The sequence below is a fragment of the Danio aesculapii genome, chromosome 18 (assembly GCF_903798145.1).
Source record: "Danio aesculapii chromosome 18, fDanAes4.1, whole genome shotgun sequence".
Lineage (NCBI taxonomy): Eukaryota > Metazoa > Chordata > Actinopteri > Cypriniformes > Danionidae > Danio > Danio aesculapii.
In genome coordinates this window covers 22,833,288-22,848,284 of record NC_079452.1, presented here as the reverse complement: position 1 = coordinate 22,848,284, position 14,997 = coordinate 22,833,288, and the positions used below count along the sequence as shown (strand labels likewise).

Sequence of the window (14,997 nt, the reverse complement as noted above, 5' to 3'; positions counted from 1 at the left end):
TTTGGCTGATGAAAACTTCAAGTGAATGGCACTTTTAGAAATATGTTGAAATATGAATAAAATGGTGCCGTGTTCAATACTTATTATCCCTGCTGTACATACAGTGTCCACACAACACTCTAATGCAAGGGTCTCAAACTGGCCATTTATGGCCCGCCCTTCTCTTCCCTCCGGCCCGCAATTCACGTCAAAAATATAAGGAGATTTGGCCTGCCAGAACATATGTTTCTGAACCACTGTCATTGTGCAGTCGCAGCTAGCCACTTGTGGTTTTGACCCACCACCTAGTCGACATTAAAGTACTGCATTCAGATTAGTTTAACACACATGCGTTTTAATTCTGTGCCTGATTTAAACATTAAATACATGCTCTATTATTTCTAAAGCTCTATTTTAGTAAATATTCAGGGGTCGTTTGATTATTTTCAGTTTGTGTTTTATTGTACAGACACTTCTTCATGGCTTACACGTTATGCTGGCGGTGTAAATATGATCAGTTCACTAATATTCCATTCAAATGGTCTCATTTAATAGATTTTCCTCATATGCTTATTAAGATTTGCATAAAAGCTATGTACATTAGTATTATTGTACTGCTAGTTGAATTGAACTTGTTAAAGTAAATGTGACATACTTTTCCTCTCTCTGTTGTAGGTTTACAAAAACAAATAAAGACATTAAGAAGAACGATCGCCAGTAAAGTCACTTAAGCTCCTCAAACTGCTTTCTGCTGTGCTTATGCTACTGGTTGGGACAGAATAATAATTATTATGTCTATTATTTTTAGTATTTCCATCACAATTTAAACTCCCTCTTCAATACAACAAGAAACAAAAAGCTGGAGTTTTGACTGCATATACTCTGTGGAAGAGTGACTGAGTGTGTGTCTAAGAGTGCTTTCACACCTAGACTTTTGTTCCGGAACCTGTCTTGTTTACCCAGTTGGCACGGTTCGTTTGGCATATGTGAATCCAGCAATCGCGCTCGGATCCGCGCCAAAACAGATCGCTTGAATGTGGTGGTCTCGGCTCAATTGAAACTAACTCTGGGGCGGATCGATTGTAGTGAGAAAGCGGTTATATCACAGTGTTGTATGGATATGTAATCGGAGAGCAACAATGTAAGCATTGTAATCCCTGTTTCAGAACAAATGAATCGATTCACAGGTGTGAAAGCACCCTAACGCTCGGCCACACACACAACAACCACAGATATATGTCAGCAGCTGATGTGTGACACGATAAACCTGCTGATTTGCATTATCACTGGTGACAGGTAATGCTTGAAATATAAACGTCATGTCTGTTGTACTAAGATGCATTAATTATGTCAGGTTTCCACTTTTTTCTTGGACATGAATGTTAAAATGGCCCTACTATGAATTGTCAGTCACTGAAATGGCCCCCCGCTAATCTGAGTTTGAGACCCCTGATCTAATGTGTTCTGAATTTGATTGTAATATAATGTAATGTAATAATGTGCACCTTTTATGAAGCTGCTTTGGAATGATAATCATTGTGAAAGGCGCTAGAGAAATACAATTGAATTGAAATATGGTTTCAGTGTTGATATCTTAATTATGCAAATAAGTTTTAGTATCTGCAATGGTTGATCAGACAATACAGTTCAATGGTTCAGAGACACTCAAAGTCCAGAAGTCCAGTCCTTCTGTTGTGCAGTTTTGGTAATGCATGTGAATTGTAGCCTCAGTTTGCTGAATACAACTGACTGGAGAGTCACCGCCGTCACTTGTTGATGATGTTTTACCTTTTTTTTTTAACATCCCATAATGCAATTCACCACCGGAAATAAACCCAAAACATCACAACTGTTCAATAACAGATATTTTTCACAGTGTAGAGATGGTTGTTTGTTAAAATCTCAGCAGTTTTTAAAACAATCAGAGCAGTCTGTCTTGCATTAACATTCATAACACATTATAAGTCACATAAGTCACCTTTCCTGGTCATTCTGGTTCTTGGTTTGACCTTCAGCCGGTCATCTGGAGTGTGTTACTGTATGGAAACTGCTTTTATGCTCCGTTTTTCATGGCCGCACACAAGGATCTTTAATGCTGTGTTGGTATATTCGCTTAACCAGCGTAGCGCTCTCTGCTAAATATGTCCGACATTGGTCTGGATTTATTAAGAGGTGCTTTATTGATCTTGAGTGGGGAGGACGATGAGTTTGTGAGTGTGTTTACTGCCGAACACTCATAGAGCCGCTGTTATCCTGCCCTTTCAGCTAAGAAAACTCTCTGACCCCAATACTTTATTTCAATATTAGCCCATCAGGTTTATATTTATTTCTAAGTAGGTTAGAGATGTTTCTCCTTCTTCCTAGCATTATTACTGTGTTTGTGTCAGGGTGGTTTAGTGGACAGTTTAATTGAGCAGAACATTAGAGAATTACACACAGATGCAATGTTCAGCTGAATGCATTACATTTAATTAAACATGGACAACATGGTTTACTCATCAGAACATAGACAAATTAGACAAATGCAATGCTCATCTAAATACATTTGACATTAGTTAACCTGCATTATGGTCCAAAAATAACCCCCTCATTTTAATGTTAATACGCATTTACAATGACTATTAACATCTAGAAAGAATATAGGAAGAACATACATCCAGGTTACAGCTACCGGTGTACTTCAGGGCTTGGTTACTGGACCATTTCTCTTCTTCTCCTATATGGCAACTTGGCATGGTTCAGACCATAGCTCTAATCATAAATATGTAGAGAAACATTATCCTAATAAACAATAACATACTGACAGTCGGTCAGAATATATTAAAATATAATTGTGCAATTGAAAGCTTACAGATGACACTTGTGGAGAATGTTAAGCCCTCATTTCAAAGTTTATTTCAAGATAATGGCTTTCTTGAAAACAGTTTGTCACTGGTTTGCTTGGTTTGGGACTTGCGGAGCTGCGCATGGATGGATTTGCTCTTCAGTGTTTGGACTTTCAGCAGTGAATATTAAACCACAATGAACTAAACTTCAACGCTGAAAACGACTGACACAGATTCAATTTACTAGAGCTTCTGTGTTCAGCTGCTTCGACACAATCTACATCGTAAAAACACTAGAGAAATAAAGAAGAAGAATTATACCATGGGGTAATGATAGAGATGCACCGAAATAAATTCTTGGTCTTAACCAAAACCAAAAAAGAGGAAACCAAGGCTGAAAACCGAAATAAATTGACCAATTATTAGCACCATTGCATTTATGTCTATAACTGTTGCAATTGCATGAATTAATATTAAAGTTTCAAAGAATAAATCCATTAACAGACTATGAAAATATTTATTTAGCACATGGCAGCAGCGGGTTATCACTTTTGCGAGTGGGGACTTATTACAATAAAAAGTAGCAATTTTATTTTACCCAATAAATGCATTGATAATATCCTCTGATTTTTATAAAGTCAATCAAATGAACTTAAATGATTAAAACATGCAACAAATATTTGTCTGAGCCCGAACTGCAAACCCAATTTAAAACAAGTTTAGTATTAGTATTATATAAAAAAAGATGTCAGCAAAACTGTTGCAAACAATTTATTTGTGTTGAATTTAAACAAACTAATTAAATTGATTAATATTCAACTTAATTCATTTGTTTAAATTCAGCCCAAATAAATTGAGTAAATCCAACAAATCATCTTTGAATCATTTTTTTCAGTGTAGTTTGAGTACACGGAAAAAAATATTCAAAGATGATTCCTTGGATTTACTCAATTTTTTTTTACGTTAAGTGGTTGTAAACAATTTATTTGGGCTGAATTTAAACAAACAAATTAAGTTGAACATTATTAAATTTAATTTGTTTGTTTAAATTCAACACAAATAAATTGTTTGCAACAGTTTTGCATGCAACACTTTTTTTCAGTGTATGTATAAATATCATTATAACTATATTGTATAAGTAAAGAGTTCAGATGCAAAAGTGCTAAGTGCCATCGAGAATTTTCTTCCACAATGAGCATTTTTATCTGCCGCTTGTGTTTATGGTCAGTTATTTCATGTTAAAGGCGATGAAAATAACCTATTCTTTGCCATAATAGTGAAATTACTGAATCAAGAAATAGGAGCCTGAGAAAAATGCAAATTTTAGAAGAAAATTTCAAATGGCACTTAAAGGGTTTTGTATCTGAATATACAAATGTAGTTATTGTTATATTTATATAATGATAAATATTACAGTTATCATCCTTGTTGTTAACATCCATTTATCCAAACAATCTGTGCTTTGTTGATGACTTTTAGTGTTTCATGCTGCGTATACATACAGTTGAAGTCAGAATTATTAGCCCCCCTGTTTATTTTTACCACAATTTCTGTTTAATGCAGAGCAGATTTCTTCAACACATTTCTAATTATAATAGTGTTAATAACTCATCTCTAATAACTGATTTATTTTCTCTTTGTCATGATGACAGTAAATAATATTAGACTAGATATTCTTCAAGACACTAGTATTCAGCTTACAGTGACATTTAAAGGCTTAACTAGGTTAATTAGGTTAACTAGGTAGGTTAGGGTAATTAGGCAAGTTATTGTATAATGATGGTTTGTTCTGTAGACTATCCAAAATAAAAAATAGCTTAAAGGGGCTAATAATATTGAACTGAAAATTGATTTAAAAAAATTAAAAACTGCTTTTATTCTAGCCGAAATAAAACAAATTAGACTTTCTCCAGAAGAAAAAATATTATCAGACATACTGTGAACATTTCCTGAATCTGTTCAACATCATTTATATATACATGACTCAAAATATTAATAATTATGTTAATTTAAAATATTGCATTGTACACTATAGGCTAGACTTATTGAGGCTTTTCACAACATCAAAAATGTTACTCTTCTGTTAATATTGGCTTCTGTTGTCCTCATTTGTAGCTTTTTTTATAAACACATCTGCTAAATGAATACATGCAAATGTCCTTCATGAATAAATTATGAATCATCTTCATCAAATATTGCCATCCCGGACGAGCCCCCAATTGTTACAGGTCCCCTTTTAAATGAAAGTGTTCACGGTGGCTAGAAAGTGTTTCCTTTAAACAGCAGTGATGTTTTAAAAGCATGTTGTTGAAGGAATCAGGAGCGATGCTGAGGGTTAAAGGATGAGTGTCTCTCCTGAAAGCTAATAAGACAGCGCTTCATTTTCACCGCTAGAACGTAATTCAATCAAACTCTCCGAAAGATGAAGCGTTTCTAGGCAAATGTGCTGATCTGACAGGAAAACTCAGAGATGCATTTCACCACATCTTCATTTTCCTGCCTCACACACACACACACACACACGCACAAACACGGTCATCATACATTTTACCAAGAAAACAAAAACAACAGCGACGTGAAAGCAGAAACGGCGATCACCTTCCCTCATTGTGATCGATGCTCACCGTCAGACATGAACCCAAAGTCGTTTATTCAGCCCGAATCGCTCTAAAGGGAAGAAATCAAATCTCAGCGCGTCCTGTTTAGCTAATCCCTGTCCTCTGACATTTCCGTCTTTGTGTTTGCTTTTATTGTTATTATTGCTAATCAGAATTCTTGGAGATCCCCGAGCGGGCCTGTTGGACAATAAATAGATGGATAAATAAAAAGCATTAATCTCAGAAATGTCAGGGAGCTGTGGGACGGGCAGATGGCAGGGTTTCAGATGTGTTTTGGGAGGACACACGTTTGTGTTGGTGTTAATAGTGAGGCGGCGTGCAGGCCGATAACACACAATTGAACGTTTCTCGCAGGAATAAACATGCTCCTGCTTTTATTTCTGCTCCAAAATCAGACCTCTGTGCTACAATCAGCTGTGGTTAGCGGCTTATAACATGCTAGAATGTCTTTAGCACATTTTATTTTGATGTTAGCATGGATTAGCATGATGCTATTGTTAACATTTAACTATAAGCTTTAGCACTTGCAGACATTTGTTTTTTAGATGTTTAGCACATTGTTAACCTAAGCAAGCATGTTGCTAGCATGTTTCTAACATTTTGCTAGCGTGAAATAGAATGTTGTTAAAGTGTTATTCTCATGTTTTAGCATGTCGCTAACATTTATAATGTTAACAATGTGTTTTATGACATATTGTAGCTTTAGCAGGTTGCTACCATTTTATCACGTTAGTATGTTTCTAACATGTTTTTAACAAAGAGCTACCATTTTTGGCACATTCACTTGCATTTTAATGCTGTTAGCATAAATTTGCAACAGTTAGTGTGTATTTAGCATGACGCTATCATGTTTAGCACATAAATAGTGTTATTAATGTCATGTTTATAGAATCATGTAGCTTAACATTTTAATTTTTGAATTAGAATGTTGCTCCCATGTTTAGCACACTATTAACATGGGTTAGCAACATTTGTGACATTTATTAGCATGTTACCTGTTTTAGCATGTATGTCATCCAGACTACATCCAGTGTGGTTAGTGGCTCATAACATGCTAAAATATTTTAGCTCATTTAACTTGATTTTAGCATAGATTAGCATGATGCTATTGTTTATATTTTAACACATAAGCTTTAGCACTATCAAACATTTATTTCTGCTCCAAAGTCAGACCTCTGTGCTATAGTCCACTTGAGTTAGCGACACATAACATGCTAGAATGTCTTTAGCAATGTCATGTTTTAGCACATTTGTGACATTTATTAGCATGTTACCTGTTTTAGCATGTATGTCATCCAGACTTTAGTAATGCTTTAATTTCTTTGTTTGCTTATTAAATAAATGATGTTTGTTTGGATGCATTGTGTATGCAGTCTGATGTTGATCACATGGTTGTGTGTATCTCTGTACATATGTGTGTGAGTATCTGTGCATGTGTCTGTGAGAGTATCTATGTATGAGTGTGTTTGTGTGTGTGTGTGCATGTCGGTCTGTAGTAAGAGCAGGTCTGGACTCTCCTCTGGTCTCAGTACAGTTGTAGAGCAGTGTGTGTGACAGCTGTGTTAGCTTTGATCAGCTCTATCAGGACAGCAGAGGTCAGAGCGTGAGCTGTTTGAACTCTTTATTCCAGCAGATGAAAGCAGAGCAGCAGCAGAAACACATTCAGTCTGAGTGGAGAACCGGAAAACCCTCCGTTCACACTGAGAAACACGCTAATAGAGAGAAAGTACTGTAGAATACTCACATTCTCCATTGATAGACTGATGTACAAGCCAGATAACAGCATAAACAGCAGCCCTGAGTGAGAAGCAGCCGTCTGTCCATTAGCCATTAGAGTGTTTGAGCTGCTGAAGATAATGTCAGCATAGACTAAGAGGATTATAGATGTGGAGTTTCAGATGAACAGAGACAGGAGCGACATAGACTGACAGAAGACTGAAGCACACACTCACACTGAAGCACACCTGACCAGCACTGACAACACACACACTGCTGTTTTACATCTGTCACTATGCTGATGCATATGCATTTATAGCTCCGCCCTCTTCTGAAAAGAGCACAATCTCATTTGCATTTAAAGCGACAGTCACCAAAACACCACGATTAGTATCAAAGCCTGAAAGGGTCAGTTTCAGAGAGCTGGAGAACATTATCTGTGTGTTATTCTCAGCTCAAACACACACACACACACACACACACACACACACACACTAGACACAGCAGAGACGCAGCTTTTACAGCTTGTAAAATGCCACATTATAGATCTCCTTGAACTTGCGTATGTTGTGTCCACTTTGCAGTACCGTAGGATATGTTAAAGTCTAGAAGGGATACAGCTGCAGACACTCACATCAGTATAGCACATTTTATGTGACGCTGTATAACAATATTTAATATTGTATCATTACTGTGATGATTGGGTTTAGGGTTGGGGTAGGGCTAGACATTAATACAAAACAATTAATGGATATTTAAATAAATAATCTGTACACTACTATGCATAATTACTGTTTTTACATTACTGTGAGGGTTAGCTTTTAGGGTAGATGTTAATAAAATACAATTAATGGATAATTCAGTAAATAATAAGAATAATTCTCTGCATAATTATTGTTTTTACATTACTGTGAGGGTTGAGTTAAGGACTGGGGTACTGATTTATATAAAGAAAATATAATTAATTGATAATGTAATAGATAATATGAATAATACTCAGTATAATCACTGTATTTACATTACTCCAACCCTAAACCCAACCATCACGGTACAGGTAGACATTAAATAATATGAATTTTGCTATGTATAATTAGTGTTTTTAGGTTTAGGGTAGCCGTAGACATTAATAAAATACAATTAATAAGTAGTTTAATAAATAATATGACTAATACTCTGTATAATTGCTGTTTTTACATTAACCCAATCATCACAGTAGAGGTAGACGTTAATAAAAAACAATTAATGGTTAATTTATTAAATAATATGAATATTACTTTGTGTAATTACTGTTTTTAGGTTTAGGGCAGCAGTAGACATTTAATAAAACACAACTAATGGGTAATTTAATAACTAATATGAATAATAGACAATATAATTACTGTTTTTACATTACTGTGAGGGTTGGGTAGGAGTAGAGATTAATAAAATACATTTAATGAGTAATTTAGTAAATAATATGAATATTACTGTGTAATTACTGTTTTTAGGTTTAGGGTTGGGTAGTCATTAATAAAACACAACCAATGGTTAATTTAATTAATAATATGAATAATAGGCTATATAATTACTGTTTTTACATTGGTTTGGGGTAGGGGTAGACATTATAAAATACAATTAATAAGTAGTTTAATAAATAAAATGAATAATACTCAGTATAATTGCTGTTTTTACATTAACCCAACCCTAAACCCAACCATCACAATACAGGCAGACATTAATAAAATACAATTAATGGGTAATTGAATCAATAATATGAATAATTCTCTGTATAATTGCTGTTTTTACCATAACCCAACCTTCACTGTAGAGCAGGGGTGTCAAAGTCAATTCCTGGAGGGCCGGAGCCCTGCAGAGTTTAGTTCCAGCCCTGCTTCAACACACCTATCTGTAGGTATCAAACGAGCCTAAAGCACTCAATTAGTTTGATCAGGTGTGTTTAATTAGGGTTGGAACTATACTGTGCAGAGCTGCGGCCCTCCAGGAACTGGCTTTGACACATGTGCTGTAGAGGTAAACTTTAATAAAATACTATTAATGAGTGATTTAATCAATAATATGAATAATTCTCGGTATATTTGCTGTTTTACCATAACCCAACCATCACAGTAGAGGTAGACTTTAATAAAATACTTTTAATGAGTGATTTAATAAATAATATGAATCATAATTTTTTATAATTACTGTTTTTACATTAGCGTGAGGGTTGGGGTAGAGGTAGACGTTAATTAAATAGAGTTAATGGCCACTTGAACAGATAATATAAATAAATCTGCTTAACATCCGGCCTCAGCTGTATCCCTTCTAGCAAGAACAGTAGCATATTGCTGAATCTGTGAGACTCTGAGAAGTGTAAAAGCGAGATGTGTGACGTCCTTCTGTGTCTGAAAGAGATGAATCAGGCCTGCAGAGGAAGATCATGGCTGATCAGAGACATTGGGGAGATATATCTATAACAGAGGGAAACAAAATCACATCATCACACAATAGTAAGAGAGAAAAATGAGCCTACAGGCCTTCAGGGACGCCTTGCTGGACTTTACAGCATTTGTCTTCATCAGGACACCTTCAGCCTCAGAGAGAAAACACACTGAGGATTCAATTATTGGAGCAGACGGAGGTTCATGGGGAGAAATATTGCAACCTTATTTCTGATAGTAAACAGTGAAGAGTGACCCAATTACACGGAGAACATTCAAATTCAAGTTGACCATGAAGAGTGACTCAATTACATAACTACATATTCAGTCAAATTGTTGGTAAATATTAAAGAGTGAGGGACGGCACAGTGGCTCAGTGGTTAGCACTGTGGCCTCACAGCAGGAAGGTCGCTGGTTCGAGTCCCGGCTGGGTCAGTTGGTGTTTCTGTGTGGAGTTTGCATGTTCTCCCCGTGTTGGTGTGGGTTTCCTCCGGGTGCTCCGGTTTCCTCCACAGTCCAAACACATGCGCAATGGAATTGATGAACTAAACTGGCCATAGTGTATAAGTGTGTGTGCGCGAATGAGTGTGTATGGGTGTTTCCCAGTACTGGGTTGCTGGAAGGGCAGTCGCTGTGTAAAACATATGCTGGAATAGTTGTCGGTTCATTCTGCTGCGGCGACCCTTGATAAGGGACTAAGCTGAAGGAAAATGAATAAATGAATATTCAAGAGTGACCCATTTACATAAATAACTAAAGATTCAAATGTTGTTTGTCACACATAGAGTCATAACACGCAGTGAAATGCTTACACAACCACTCGTGACCCCTAAAAATAACAACAACAATAACAAATAATAATAACAATAAGAATCTAAATTATGGATAATTAGAAGTCATGCTATGGAAAATAAAAGCAAATATAAAATATTAGCAGACTTTAGACAGAGTATCTGGAATATAAAATGGTCATCAGATTTGTTTGTGCATTTTATTTAATTTTAATTTAGTTTTAATATATATATATATATTTTTTAAATAGATAGTTATTAAATTTAAATATTTTTCAATGTTTTATTTTTTTTCTATATAATAATTTATTTAAAAATTAGTTTCTATATTTATAAAAGATAGTTATAAAATTAATTATTTTTTATTTAGTTTGTTTATTTTATTATATATATATATATATATATATATATATATATTTTTTTTTATATAAATATTATTAAATTATTTATTTTCCTTAAAAGACAGTTGTTTAAAGTATTATATTTCAAATTTATTTAGATTTAATATTTATACTTTATATATTATATTTATATATTAATTATTTATTTTATTTCCGTATTATCACAATTACAGTTGTCTTTAGTCTATTCTTCAGTCCCATGCTTTCTATTTATTTATTCATTTTGTTTAGTTAGTCTTGGTTTCCATACTGAATAAGCACTGTGCTACGTCCGACAGATCTCTCTATTATGTCTTTCTTTTCTTTTTCATGTTTTATAACCTGTTTTAACACATTTAATCTGTTTTTATCTGTTTTAAATCATTTTTATTATTAGTTTTTCATTTTCTTACACTTCTCTTTTTTTATTCTTGTTTATGTAAAGCACTTTGAATTGCCACTGTGTATGAAATGTGCTATAGAAATAAACTCACCTCGCCTATTGTATGTTCTTTATTTTTAATTTTATCATATTAAATACTAAATTAAGTAAAACATATCATTATATGTATATATTTATATGTAGATATATAAGATGCAAATAAATATGTGATATTCATTCATTCATTTTCCTTCTGCTTAGCCCCTATTTCAGAGGTTGCTACTGCAGAATGAACCACCAAGTTATTCAGCACATTTTACGCAGCGGATGCCCTTCCAGCTGCAATTCATCACTGGGAAACACCCATACACACTCATTCTCACACACACACACACACACACACACACACACACACACACACACACACACACACACACACACTCATACACTACGGCCAGTTTAGTTGATTAATTCCCCTGTAGCGCATGTGTTTGGACTGTGGGGGAAACTGGAGCACCCGGAGGAAACCCACGCCAACACGGGGAGAACATGCAAACTCCACATCAAAATGTCAACTGACCCAACCGGGGCTCGAACCAGTGACCTTCCTGCTGTGAGACCACAGTACTAACCACTGAGCCACTGTACTGCCCTGTATGTAATATGTGTATATGTAAATTTGATTAGTCCTTATTGATTCCTGTGGCTGTTTATCTCTCTTTTTTATTTATATAAGTCTACATATTTCCTCTACCTACACATTGAGCCCTTAAAAGTCATATAATAAGTTTAGGTTTTAAACTATGAGTAAGCCAGCGGTCCCGTAGTCCAGTTTTGTCCTCATTCTCTGTAACAGCAGGTTTCTTTTCCCTCCTCTGTTGATCAGAGATGCAGAAGGATGAGTAGTGCGTCTCCTCAGCATCTGCACATGCTAATATTGTGCGATTTTAAACTCTCTCTGCACTTCACTAATGAACACAGACAGACGGATGGCTCTCTATGAGAAGAACAGAAATAAACACTGGACGAGTCTTATTAACCTTTACGAGACGTCTTTAAGCATATGGAGCGTCTTCACACCTTCTCTTGAGCAGATTTCTCTCTGCTGCTGTAAATCACAGCAGATCAGCTCTTCTGTTCATACATCAATATCTGGGCTGCGTGTCGGGGGAAATAAAGGCAGATTCTGCAGCTTTTGCTTTGCTTTGTTATTGATGTTTCTGGAATATGGCATGAGCTGATACACATATTGACAGCGCACACACACACACACACGCACACACACACACACACACACACACATAGAAAGCCAGATGTAGTATTGATTTACAGATTCTTCTATTACTTAACATCATATTAATGTCCAGCAGTGGTTCTCACGGTTCTGATCACATTATGGTTTTTAGTCACGGGTCGCACCATTTTTCGGATCAGCCAATGAGGGGAGAGAAATGTCATTTGCTTTCCATTTATTACAATAACAGCACTGCAAGACACTTCTGGTTTTAACAAACAGAACTTAGAAGCTGTAATTTAATTACAAATAAAATGAAGAAATAATCAGCTGATTAAAAATAAACAGTAAAATATTCAATACTGTGAAATATTCACTGTTACGACTCTTGCTGATAACTCTAAATGTAGAAATCTAACGTTAATATTTGTACAGCCCATATTTATTTCTAGTCTCATCTTCAATAAATGATTCAGTTATTCACTCATACATCTTCATGTTTCATTGCTCTGATCATCTTTGAGGAATTATTCAGTGGCATGTTTTTGATGGTTGGTTGTCGCCACCTACTGGTGAAATAATGTAATTGCTGCACATCTTTCATGTTGAGTGTTGTTAAATGCATGTGACGGTGATTTTAATCTTTACCATAAACATCAGTGGTTTTATCTGAACTATAAGCTGTTCCCTCAGTACTGCTGTGGTATTGGACTGTTCGTAACTTCATAACGCACTCAAAAGACTAAAGACTCGATCTCTTTCTTGATTTTTGCGTTTTTCAGTCACAGATTTGAGTGCAGAGATTAATTAACATATGCAAATCAGCATCATTTATAGTTTATGTTGCGTGGGTGTTGAGATCCTGATCTTTTACTGATTAATCGTGAATGCATTAATGCAGGATAAATAAGTAGTGACAGAAAACACCTTTAATAACCTGAGAAACCCACCACAATCCCAATAACCCACCACGACTTCCGTCATCATTATATTTTACAGGAAAGCCTAAAAGCTTTCATACATGTGATTTGGATGATGTGAGAGGAGATCTCTCTGTGATCATTACACATTTAGTGAAATAAAAAAATTAACCGTATGAATCACGGATGTCAAGCATGTATGTTTATTTATTTATTTATTTATTTATTTATTTATTTATTTATTTATTTATTTATTTATTTAATCAGCACAAAATCAGCTCAATGCATAATATATATTCAAGCTGTCGCACAACAAATAAAGAAAGAAAAGCACAATATCAATAAACACAGTCACAATATACAAGTGTCCATGTAGACATTTAAACAAGCAAGAAGAGGAAAAAATATATTATAATATATAAAATATATAATATAAAATATATAATAAATTAACATGTTTAGCATTTTTAAACGATAGTTTTGATAACTAGTTTCTTATAACAAAATTATTTTGTCTTATTTATTTTTATATATTTAAACTGTGCATATTTCATCTGTCTGTAATTTAGTTTTTATTATTTTGTTGCAATAATGGTCATTGATTTTATTTATTTATTTATTTAGCTAGTTAGATAGTTTGTTTAAGATAGTCACTGTTAACTATTTATTTATTTATTTTTATTATTGATTATTTAATATAAAAAATGCTTATTTTGTTTTAAAATGGTTTATTTTATTTGATATTATTTATGATTTTTTAACAATTCAATGGTTGAGCCCCAGTCACGGGCAATACATTGAATTATTCTCCTCTAAAACCTCACGCTTTCTCTGCTGAATAAATAAACTCATATGAATCCATTTCTGCATTAAATAAATGCATAAAAAATCAAGAATTGGGGCAAATTCCTCCTGTACGTCACTGTAGGGTGTTTTGGTGGAGCATAATATTGAAGTCTGAACGATGGATGCAGGCGGAGATGTTATTGGACAACACACACACACACACACACACACACACACACACACACACACGTGGGCCTGGAAGCATCTGCTGTGAATCCAGCTAATGAGGAGCCAGCCAAACCTCTGATTTCCCCTGTAAATGAAGCTTTTATTTGTGTTTTGTTCACACACACCGGGCATTCGCTGCCTTTTCTAGTCGGGCCAGAAAGGCAACAATGATGCATCCTGACCTCTTTTTGGCTAGCCGCTAGCGCTCCGTTCTCCAGGGCTCCAGGTGATTTGTCATTTTCCCAGCATGCAGCCGCTCATTCTTTGACTCTGTTTTTCAATTATCAGGGTGGAGTGTGTGTGTGTGTGTGTGTGTGTGTGTGTGTGTGTGTGTGATCCGCCATATTGTGTTTGTGCTGGCAGCTCCATCTCCACACATTAGAGCATCTCTGCATTACTCTCCTCATTTACACACACTGATGTAGCGCTGTGCAGTATTTGCTTTACCCATTGATATCGCAATGTACAAATGCACAATATTCACATCTCAGGATCAGAGTTTTCTTGTTTCTATAGTCCAAATATCGAAGAGTTCTTAAATCTAAAAGCATTTTCTAGACAAGCACAAAATATAGTCTTGTTTCCAGAACTAATGAGTCAAAATAAAGAGAGTTTTTCCCTAAAACAAGCAAAATAATCTTATGTCAAAGCAAAAACAAGATTACTTTCCTTACCCCAATGGCAGATTAATTTAATTAACGACAAACGAGAGATGTTTTTC

At 35.0% G+C, this 14,997-nt stretch overlaps 1 protein-coding gene across 1 annotated transcript in view; it reads left to right on the top strand.

The window, feature by feature from the left end:
* The window catches only part of cd276 (CD276 molecule), an 88,171-nt gene that overhangs the window by 49,087 nt on the left and 24,087 nt on the right, over positions 1–14,997 (top strand). The gene's annotated exons all lie outside the window — the stretch shown is intronic.